The sequence below is a fragment of the Condylura cristata genome, unplaced genomic scaffold (assembly GCF_000260355.1).
Source record: "Condylura cristata isolate star-nosed mole 26May11 unplaced genomic scaffold, ConCri1.0 scaffold00005, whole genome shotgun sequence".
Lineage (NCBI taxonomy): Eukaryota > Metazoa > Chordata > Mammalia > Eulipotyphla > Talpidae > Condylura > Condylura cristata.
Window position 1 is genome coordinate 185,791 of NW_004567106.1, and position 10,308 is coordinate 196,098.

A 10,308-nucleotide genomic window follows, 5' to 3' on the forward strand; every position below is an offset into this window, starting at 1 on the left:
TTGAAATTAACAAAGCAGAAATAAATCCTTCAATCCAAAAGATCAAGGTAACAAAAATATGTTTGTTTGTTTTTTTTTTGGAAAAAAAAAAAAAAAGACAAGCCTCCAGCTAAGTTCACAAAGAAAAAAAAGGGAGAAAACTCTAATAAGTACATGCAAGAGAAGTCTCAGCAATATTAATATTCATAAAGACCACTATGAATACCAATATTCCAATAAGTTGAATAACCTAGAAATATGGACACATTCTTAGAAGCATATGATTATTTGAATCTTAATCAGGAAGTAACAGAAAACTTCAATAGACAAATATGAAGCAAGGAAATTGAAACAGTAGTGAAAAGTCTCCCCAAAAAGCCCAGGATGAGACAGTTCTACCAAATCTTTACCAACCAAATAATACCTACTATTCCCAAGCTCTCCCAACAATTTGAGAAATAGGGAATGTTTTCAAATGTATTTTATGAGGTCAACATTATTCTGACACCAAAAGAATGCATCACACTAAAAGAAAATTATAGACCAAAAACACTGATGAACATGAATGCAACATATTAAATATCATCAGTCCACTAACTAGGATGTATTACCTTGTCATTTATAAAGTAAATTCAACTGGAATATCTTGGGCAGATTATTTCCCCTTCCACTGTCAACTCCCCATACGATAGACACTGTTGGAAGAGGTAACAATCCCAGGTCAAGTACGAACAGGCTCCACATTTTCACACTATGCCTGTGCTTCACACATCAATTCTTCCTTTCTCCCAACTATCCTACCAACACCAAGTAAAGTTTGAATGGACCCAGGAACAACTTTATCCTGTATTTTAATATATTATAAAAGAGCTAAGACCTATTTATGCTTGTGTATTTCAAGGGTTTAGTATTTAAATGGTCAAACAGTAAAAGACTATCACCATTTTTAGAAAGACTTATAGAAGTAATTTTTTTAGATTTTAAACTATTTTTCCTTATTTACGTATTTATATTTAACCAATCTAAATATATGTTGGTATATAGCATGAGAAGATTCTAAGTATAATTTTCCTCAACTAGTTATTTTCACACTGTCTACTTAATATTTCATTTTCTCCCAATGACTGAAAATTAATTATATATATATATATATATATATATATAACTTTTTCTGTTGAGCTGCTGATCTCTCTTCCCATGCCTAAACTATATTGTTTATGGCTTTCCAGTATGTTTTGTTATTTGGTAGTTCGTGTTCTCTCATTAACTTGTTCAGTATTTATACCTATACTTCCTTGGTCAAACTTCCTTATTGATTTTAAAATATCTTTGTCAAATTAAAAAAAAAAAGTGACAGTAGGACTGTGCCCTACAAAAAATAAATTAAGTTGAACTAATAATGCTTCCCATCAAGAAATATATTGTATGCCTCTCCAATCACTTATAAAAGAAAGTTGATCTCTCAGTTACTTCCTAAATCACTGCATAATGATAAATGACACGTCAGGCTGTACTGATTTGCTAAATGTCAAAAAGAAAAAGGCATATAACCTGCTCATAGCCATTTAAGGTAGGTTTCTCCTTACCCCATACTTACTGCAGCAGTATTGAATAGTTTAGGCTTTCATTTACTTTGACACCAAAATACAATGTGCACAGGTACACCAAAAATGTTGTGTGCACACAACCTATCTCTCAAGGGGATAAAGAACCTCCCTGTGATTCAAGATCCAGTATTCTATACCTAGCTTGGGCACTATTAGCCTTGAAGCCAAGGCCAGGGCACATGGTTTCTCAGTGTCTAGGTTTCCGCACCTTGAAAATGAGAGAAAGCAGATGAGTTTAGACAAACTTAGGTGACTCTTATGCTCATTTTCTGTGATGACAAACTATAAATCCCAACACACTTCCAATTATATTTTTGCTCTCTTTTGGGTTAGCTTTCTTAGCATTAGGGTTGGTTAACTGGAAGTTATTAGCTTTTATTCTGCTCCTTTTAGGAGCAGATAGAAGTGAACTAGAATAAGGTTCAGGTTATCAAAATCAATGAAGCTGCTGCCATCAGGTCCCCAAGCACAAAAGTGCTTAACAAGTAAGTTTTCCTTATTACTCTCCCCAAACATAAGCCACTTTCTTCCACACTCCACGTTTCTAGTCCTCCCTCACAAGTGCCTCCTTACTTCCATGTTGCTATTTCATCTACCTTTTATTGCGTGATCAGGACATAATAGAAGAGAAAGGAGTTAAGAGGAATCAAATTATTCTTACTAAGGAATAAATGTCTAATATATTTTAAACTTGCATAGGGATACCAATGCTAGAAGAGAAGCTGATTAACTCAAATAACTGCAATACACAGTTTCAAAATTGTGTTGACTTCATGGCATTCTGTTACTCATACAAGTATTTAGGCACTGATCACTCAAAGGATCTAGGTCATAACCTTGGCCCCCGAGGGCTGAAAGCCTAGTTCTCTCTGGCCATGTGCTACAAGAAAACATGAACTGCTGGAACAGCTTAGTACAGCTGCTCCAAGTGTGTCCGTATGTGTGGGGAGACAAAGGAATACAAATCTTCCATACAAACAAAACATGCAGCTATAGCTTTTGTTTTTAAAATTATAAAAGCTCACTAATTGTACTTTTAAAGATCACTAGAGAGAGCATGTTTTCTTAGCAGATGGATTAAGATTTAAAAAAGGAAGATTTCACAATGCATTGTTTGTGACCCTGATAATAATATACAAATCATTTTGGTCTCTACACTGAGATTGTCATCTTCTTACACTGTTTGGTACCTGGTTTGTTATCCTACACAACTTTAATAACTTTATTGAGAAAACTATTCCCACTTGGCTGACTATCTGGCAATAGATGAATGTGGAAGGCACCCCTTCTTCAGTGCTTCAACACAGTGCTTTCCCATTGCAGTATTACAGTCCTTTGTCTGTCTCTTCATAAAAGAATGGGAATGACATTCTCAGGATGGCCACCCTAGGTGCTTTACCATTACAAATTCTACCAATTCTCATAAAGAGTCCCTTCAAAAAATCCCTTCATTTTTGTGCTTATTTCTGTTGGAATCCCAACTGATATCCCCACCAAATCTCACAGTAAATTAAAAGGACGAAACAACTGTCTTTGCTTGAATTATGCTTCTCTTTCAAACACAGCCTCTCTCCCACATATAGGTTGGAATATGAACCTCTTTAGAGCACGTTAACAATAACTTAGTGATTTCCATTAATCCAGTGGTCTCAATCTAATTGTCATGATGAGAGAAGGGGGTGAGAGAAGAGAGCTGTTAAACATCCTATAGTATGTAAAACAGCCTCTAACAACAAAGTTGTTTAGTCACAAATATCAATGCCAAGGTTGAGAGACTCTGAGGGTTACTCATCACACAAAATGACCCTCTTCCACTCTGAAATATTCTCTCATAAGCCTAAAGTTCAAAATTCAGGCCATTGGCAAAGTATGGAAAGGATTGGGAAAGGGTGCCATTCTCAGATGGGGTCAGACTGACCTAAGTTCAAAGGTAAAGATACAAGCAACCCTTCACTAGAGATTTTCCTTCCCCAAAGTTTGGGATCTAAAGAAAAATAAAATGTCTCTAGGGACAAAAGTCTGGAAATATAGATAATGCATCAAAATATTAACAGTAATTACTATGAATAGTAGAATTTTTAATGACTTAAGGTTTTTTTGGCTTATCTATTAAAATTTTACTATAATTATCAGTTAACATGTATGTAGTTATTCAATTTCTTCAAAAACTCATCAATTATGCCATATTCACTGACTCCATCCCTCAGACCCAATTCCTCAACTAAATAGCTATTGCACTTGCTGTATAGCTATTGCACTTGCTGTAATAATGAAATCTACAGAAATTTGTTTTATAGCTGATAACAGAAAATGTACTGCTTGCTACACGGTCATTAATATTTGTGGGGTGAGTGTATGAGGTTACTAGTATGTTTTACTTTCAAACGACAATAATTATGTAACGGAGCATAGTAACTTCCAAGAGATAAACATTAGACTCAACTACAAAAACTATATAGACCAGCATAATCCGCTATGAGTAGCCACTACACACAAGTGGCTATTTAAATGTAAGTTAAATACAGAAGGTTTCCATCATCGTAGTAAATTCTATGACAGACTGACACACCTCAGAGACACTCCATGTCTCTGCTCCCAATATCTGCTTCTATTTATTTCGTATTTTTTGCTACTAGAAAATATCAGAAATACTCAGAAATATCTGTGTGTGTGTGTGTGTGTATCTCCTATTCATATTAATGGGAAATCATCCTTGCTTCAGAGTGCTTAACTCGGTTAGCCTCCACCAAAAAAAAAAAAAGTCTCTTTTTCAGTTGCCCAAGAGGAAGGGAACCCCTGAATAGGTTAAGTGACGCACAAGATTCCTATCCCAGTAGTTGCCTGAGCCCCAGCCCCTGCCTGCTGTGCTGGGATTCCCAGGGCCCAACTCTCACCCCACTTTGGGGAAACCCCAGTACTACGCGGGACGCTTACGCAGAGCCATTCGACTAACGTGGAGCTAAAAACGTAGCCCATAAACATTTCAAAAATTAAACGTCGATGTAACTGTTTTAATGGTCTTTGTTTATTGAAAAAGCCCCTCCACAATGGATTGCGTAGCGATTCACTGCCAGCTTAGTCCCGGACCAACCTCTAGGCCCCAGGCGGAGGGAGATAAGCGGCTTTGGGGAGCTGCTAAGGAAGTGCCCGGCCTCCTGCTGGCTCCCATTTCAAAAGACCCGACCTAGCGTTTTATAAAAGCCGCCCCGACTCCGCCACCCTGCGCGCCTTACCTGACGCCGGACACAAAGAGCGAGCTCTGTGCCTCCTCAGGCTGCCGAGCCTCCTCCGGCGCAGCGAACTACGCGGAAGCGGGGCTCCGATTGGCTGCCTGGCTGAGGTATGGCGGGGAGCAGTGCCGCTGCTGAACGCGGTGCGGTCTGCCTCTCCTGTCAGGCTCCTGGAACCGGGAAGGGTAGCCTTGGCAGTGGCCTTCACGGATAAGGCTTGACAGTCACAGGATTGACTGTGAATAGGCCAGGCCGAGATGGTAGCCCGGGCTGCCTCCTGAGCCCTGCCGGGCTGCCGGAGCGGGCTTGGGCTCTCCGGGACAAAACGGTAATGACCATCAGCTATCTGTCCAGGTTGCAATTACAGTGCCTCCTCCCATCTATCCCACTCCCAACTCAAGGCACCTCTGGGTGTTTTCTGGTTCAGTAACTTACTCTCCCCCCATTAAACAGGCAGCAAAGCTTTTTGTAGTGGGAGAAATATTTAGAGTGAAGCCTGAGGCTGGAGGTTAAAGGATTCACCGGAAACAGTGGACAAAAGAAAAGGAGGGCTTATTGAAATACACTGCAAAGAGAAGCAGAGGGTGAGACAGAAGTCTGTGCACCGAGAAGAATCGTGGCCCCCTTTCATAAACTGTATTGCTGACCTTTTTACTAGGGGGCAGAAGGGGATTATATCTTGAAACATCAAGTTTAGTTGGGCCCGCGTTTGTCCACAATTCTGCACAATTCTTTTTGGTTTTGTGGACCCGGGACCAGGTTTCCATGGCAAATCTATCAATTCCCCTCTATTTTGTTTCTCCCAGCATTGCTCAGCTAAGCGAAGTTCAGCGATGAAGTTTTAATTTTATTAAGGGATGCCCTGACACTTTTGCTTCTCTTTGACTGTGTGGTAAAAAGTATATTACAAACAACTATCCTAACCATTTTTAAGTGTGCAATTCAGTAGTAGCAAACAGATTTATATTGTTGTGCACATATCACCAGTTTGCGTCTCCATAGTTCACTTACTAGTAACTCATTAAATAGTAATTGCCCCATCATCTGTTGTTCTTAACCCTTAGCAAAAAAAAAACAAAAAAAAAAAAACGTTTTATGCCTTCTGTCTTTAAATTCTGAGTACTCTAAGCTCCTCTTATAAGTGGAATCATACAGCATTTGTTTTCTTCTGACAGGTTTAGTTAATTTAGCATAATATTCTCAAGATTCTTCCATGTTGCAATATATTACAGAAGCTTCTTCTTTTTCAAGGCTGAAAATGACCCATTTTTAAACCACATTTTGCTTACTCTTTCTGCAATTGACAGATCACTTGAGTTGCTTTCAAGGTTTAGCTATTGTGAATAATGCTGCTCCATGCATAGCTGGAGAACAACCTACTTTTTGTTCTTTTGGCATATACCCAGCAGTGGAGTTGCTGAATCATGTGTTAATTCTATTTTTCATTATCTGTAACTACTCATTCCTTTTTCCACAATGACTATACTATTTCACCTTCTCACCAACGGTAGTTACACAAGGTTTTTAATTTCTCCCTGTCCTTACAAATATTTATATTTTATTTTTCTTGATAGTTGCCATTAAATAGATGTGAGGCTGTATGTATCTCATCATTTTTTTTTTTTTTTTGTCCCATGCCATGTAAATTGAGAACATGGATCATGACAAGCAAGTTTGAGCAATAGGAAAGCTGAAAGCTCCCTATAATGGCATGGAGAAGGCATCTGAATGGTTATTTCTAGGGTCTTTCCTACTAGATAAAGCTCACTAAGAGGCCTCTATCTGTTGAATACAGATAGAGGGGTGGAGGAGTTGACAGCTTGCTAAAGAGTAACATAGGCACACACGCAGCTAAACACACACACACACACACACAGGAAGATTTCTAGAGATTAACACAGCTCAAAATGTATGGTCACCATCCCCTCCCTCCTGCTCCTCTTCTTATCAAGCATTTGTTTTGCCAGACTCCTGCTCACAGACTCAGGGCCTTCTACAAATTTTCTTCTGCCACTTTGATTCTTTGCAGGGCCTCTTACCCTGGCAACCTAGCCAGAATCTTCTCAGTATCAATTTGCATTTTGGCTAGTGATTGGTACTGTTAAGCATCTTTCCATGTGCTTATTAGTTATTTGTGTCCTGTTTTTGGAGAAGTATTTATTATACTTCTATTATTGCCTATTTTTGACTGTTTGGCTTTGTTGTTATATTTTAAAAGTGGTGGAAGTGGGCATCCTTGCTCTAATCCTGATCTTAGAAGAAAGCTTTCAGTCTTTAGCCACTGAATATGATAGTCACTGTATATTTTTCATGTGTGTCTTTATTATGATGAAGTAGTTTGTTTTTATTTCTGATTTGTTGGCATATTACATTGTCAATTTTTGTGTGTACAACCATTCTACTTGGTAATAGTATTTGTGTCTTTTAATATGCTGCTAAATTTGTTTTCTCCGTATTTGGGTGAATATTTTTGTATCATATTCATAAAGGATATTGATCTGTAATTCTTCTTTCTTATGGTATCTTGTATTTGGTATCATTATAAAACTGATTTAATGGAATGAATTTTAAGGTTTTCCTTCTTCATTTTTTAGGCAATTTGAGAAGTACTAGTATTAGTACTTTAAATGTTTGGTATACATCAACATGAAAGTCACCAGATTCAGAGCTTTTCTTTGTGTAGAGATTTCTGATGCAATTGATTTACTCATTTAGGCCTAATCAGATTTTGTATTTCCTTATAATTTAGTATTGGTAGGTTTTGTGTTTCTAATAATTTATTTCATCTACTTTATCTGATTTGTTGACATGTAATTTTTCATAATTCTCTATTATAATCCTTTTCATTTCCTCATTATCAGTATTAATGTTCCAACTTTCACTTCTCTCTTTTTTTAATAAATTAGCTAAAGATCTGTCAGTTTTGCTGATAATTTTCAAAGAAATATTAGTGTCATCATTTTTTTTCTCCCTCCACTTTTTTGTGTGAATCACAATTTCTCCTTCACAGTTGAAAGACTCTTGCCAAATCATTTTGATTATTTATTTTATATACCACTTTGAATACAGTCATTAATGTTTTAAGATGGGAATATGTTTGGAGAAATGCATTGGTAGGCAATTCTGTAGCCAATTAAATATTTAGACCTATAAGGACACCCACTGTGTATGCAATGCACATTGTTTGACCAAAACTCTGTTAAGCTATCTATTTATGACGTGTGGTATAGGATGTAAAAAGATTACCAAGAGTCATATGTACAGGGCAATGAGAAGCCTAGAGGGACTACACCAAGAGGAGTTTGAGGTGCAATGAACTCCAAATATTGTCTCATTTTTTTAATTTAGAATCAAGCAGAAAATTTAAAAAAGAAAGATCAAAGAAGCAAGTAGGCATACAGGGAATGAATAAGTGTGTGTAACCATCTGGCCCCAGCCAAGGCTGAGGAATCAGAGAGAATGTGAGGGGAAGCCTCAATGTTTTTGCTAATCTAAGCGTAACCTCTATCACTGTTTTCAGTACATGCTGTTGTCAGTATGTATAGATCCTCATTCCAGGACATTTGCCCTGAGAAGGTCCTTAAATCAAACTTTCCCTGTTAGTACTATGGGTGAAAGGCACAAACTAGTCAAAGTACTGAATAATCCAAGCTCCTACATTAAACCATATATGTTTGTGTATGCTCCCACTGGTATCTCCTCTCCAAAGTTTCTAATGACAAATGTGTTAATAATTGAGGATTGCTTATCGGTGATAATTTGCTTATAATTTTTCTTCTTTCTGTTCCTCATACTTTTCATTGACTTATCTTCAAATTTACTGTTCTTTCTTCTGCCTATTTAAATCCACCTTTTAGTCCAAGTAAATTTTCCATTTAAGTTATCATATAATCAGTTCAAGAAATTCTTTTTAGATTTTTTATCTTGATAGCTCCACATTACAAATATTTTCTTCACTCTCTTTATATCTTCCTTTAATTTCTTGAACATCTTTAACATGTTAAAAATTATTTTTCTTATTGTTATTATTTTTGCTTATTGATTTTGGTTTTATTGTTGTATATTGTCATGTGATGAGGATCAAGCTTAGACAGATTTATTCACAATAATTATTGCCTTTGGGAGAGGGGTGGTGTTTACTAGTCCATGATTTTCCTAGAATCAGGACTCTGATATGTAAGATTGATTAGCAATTCCTCCAACAAAGAGTTTACATCTTTCTATGACCTGACAAGCTTATTTAACTAATGAGGATTTGTTGGATATGGAAAAAGGCCAAGTTTTCTTTCTTGGCTTTAAATTTCTATCCCCAGTCCATTCCTGTCTCCTGAATTCCATAACCCTTTATGTGACTCTCTACTTAATAGTTTTTGAATGTCTAAATTATATCTCAGTTTCAACATGTTGAAATCTGCACCTCAAATCTTTTCTTCCAAATTTTCTCTTCCTATATCATCATCATACTATTGGTACATCTATCCTTCCATGTTTAAACCAAAAACTTTGGCTGCTTTTACTAAATTATTTGAGGGAAAGCAACAGTCAGCCTACTGTTTTTACTGTGATGTGGTTTTTTGCTTCTTTGTTTTTTACTCTTCATGGAGTTATTATATTTTTATTTCAATTAACATCCCTTTGAAGTTGTGCTACAACTTAAAAATATTTGTATGTTATAGTAAATAAGCTAATAATGTATTGTGGTACAACACAATGGGATATTTGTTTCACTAAAGTCTGTGTAATTCACAATATCACAGAAATTGAAATAAAATTGTTCTTCAAGTAATATATGCCAATATGCACTTATATATAATCTTAAGTGATTCAAGTATTAATTTTTAAACCCATAGAACAAAATTATGTATTAATAATAAAGCAAATTGTTTGGGACCAACCCCCCATCGAGGTGTCTGGAGGCAAGACAGGCAGGGCCCTAAGGTAGGAAGGCATTGGCAAAGGGAGATTCCAAAAGGGAAGAGGGGAGCGGGCGCGAGGAAGACTTGGGAGTCAGGTTTGGGTACAAGTCTTCCTGTTCATTCCCTCAGCAGGTCTTTATTTATACTGTGTAACAAGTAGTTAATTGTAATAATGCAGAGAGTTAATGAGAGGTCGCATAAAACATTCACAAGGACAAGGGGAACAAAGCATTTTTCTTTTAATATTTCATGGTATACTAGATTATACGTTTTTTTTTGGTGATAATTGTCATATGTACAGATGTTTAGTTATCACTCAAAGGAAGAGGGGTCTGGGAAGGGATGAGCTCATTAGCAAAAAGTTATTAGGGATCTTAGGGAAGTAACAAATTGTGTTAGCAGTGTTATCAGTGATTGTCTAAAGAAAAGCTAGTGGCTAATTTAAGGCTAGCAGAGAGTAGTTAGTGCTTGTTTTAAAAAGGAGTAAATTAAGAGAAAGTTGTACAGTTGTGTTAAGCAATACCTGTGTAATCAAGGTTAAAATTTGTCCATGAATCCTTAAGCCCTGGGAGTCTT

At 36.7% G+C, this 10,308-nt stretch overlaps 1 protein-coding gene across 3 annotated transcripts in view; it reads right to left on the reverse strand.

The window, feature by feature from the left end:
• Positions 1-4,901, reverse strand: part of BLVRA (biliverdin reductase A) — a 61,170-nt gene extending 56,269 nt beyond the window's left edge. For 2 of the 3 annotated variants that reach the window (XM_004676645.2, XM_012721070.1), the window contains exon 1: positions 4,820-4,901. The gene's annotated coding sequence lies outside the window, so the exon portion shown is untranslated. Of the gene's footprint in view, positions 1-590; positions 617-4,819 lie in introns of those variants that run through there. The other variant, XM_012721071.1, reaches the window with a different exon arrangement.
• Positions 4,902-10,308: the final 5,407 nt, after the last annotated feature.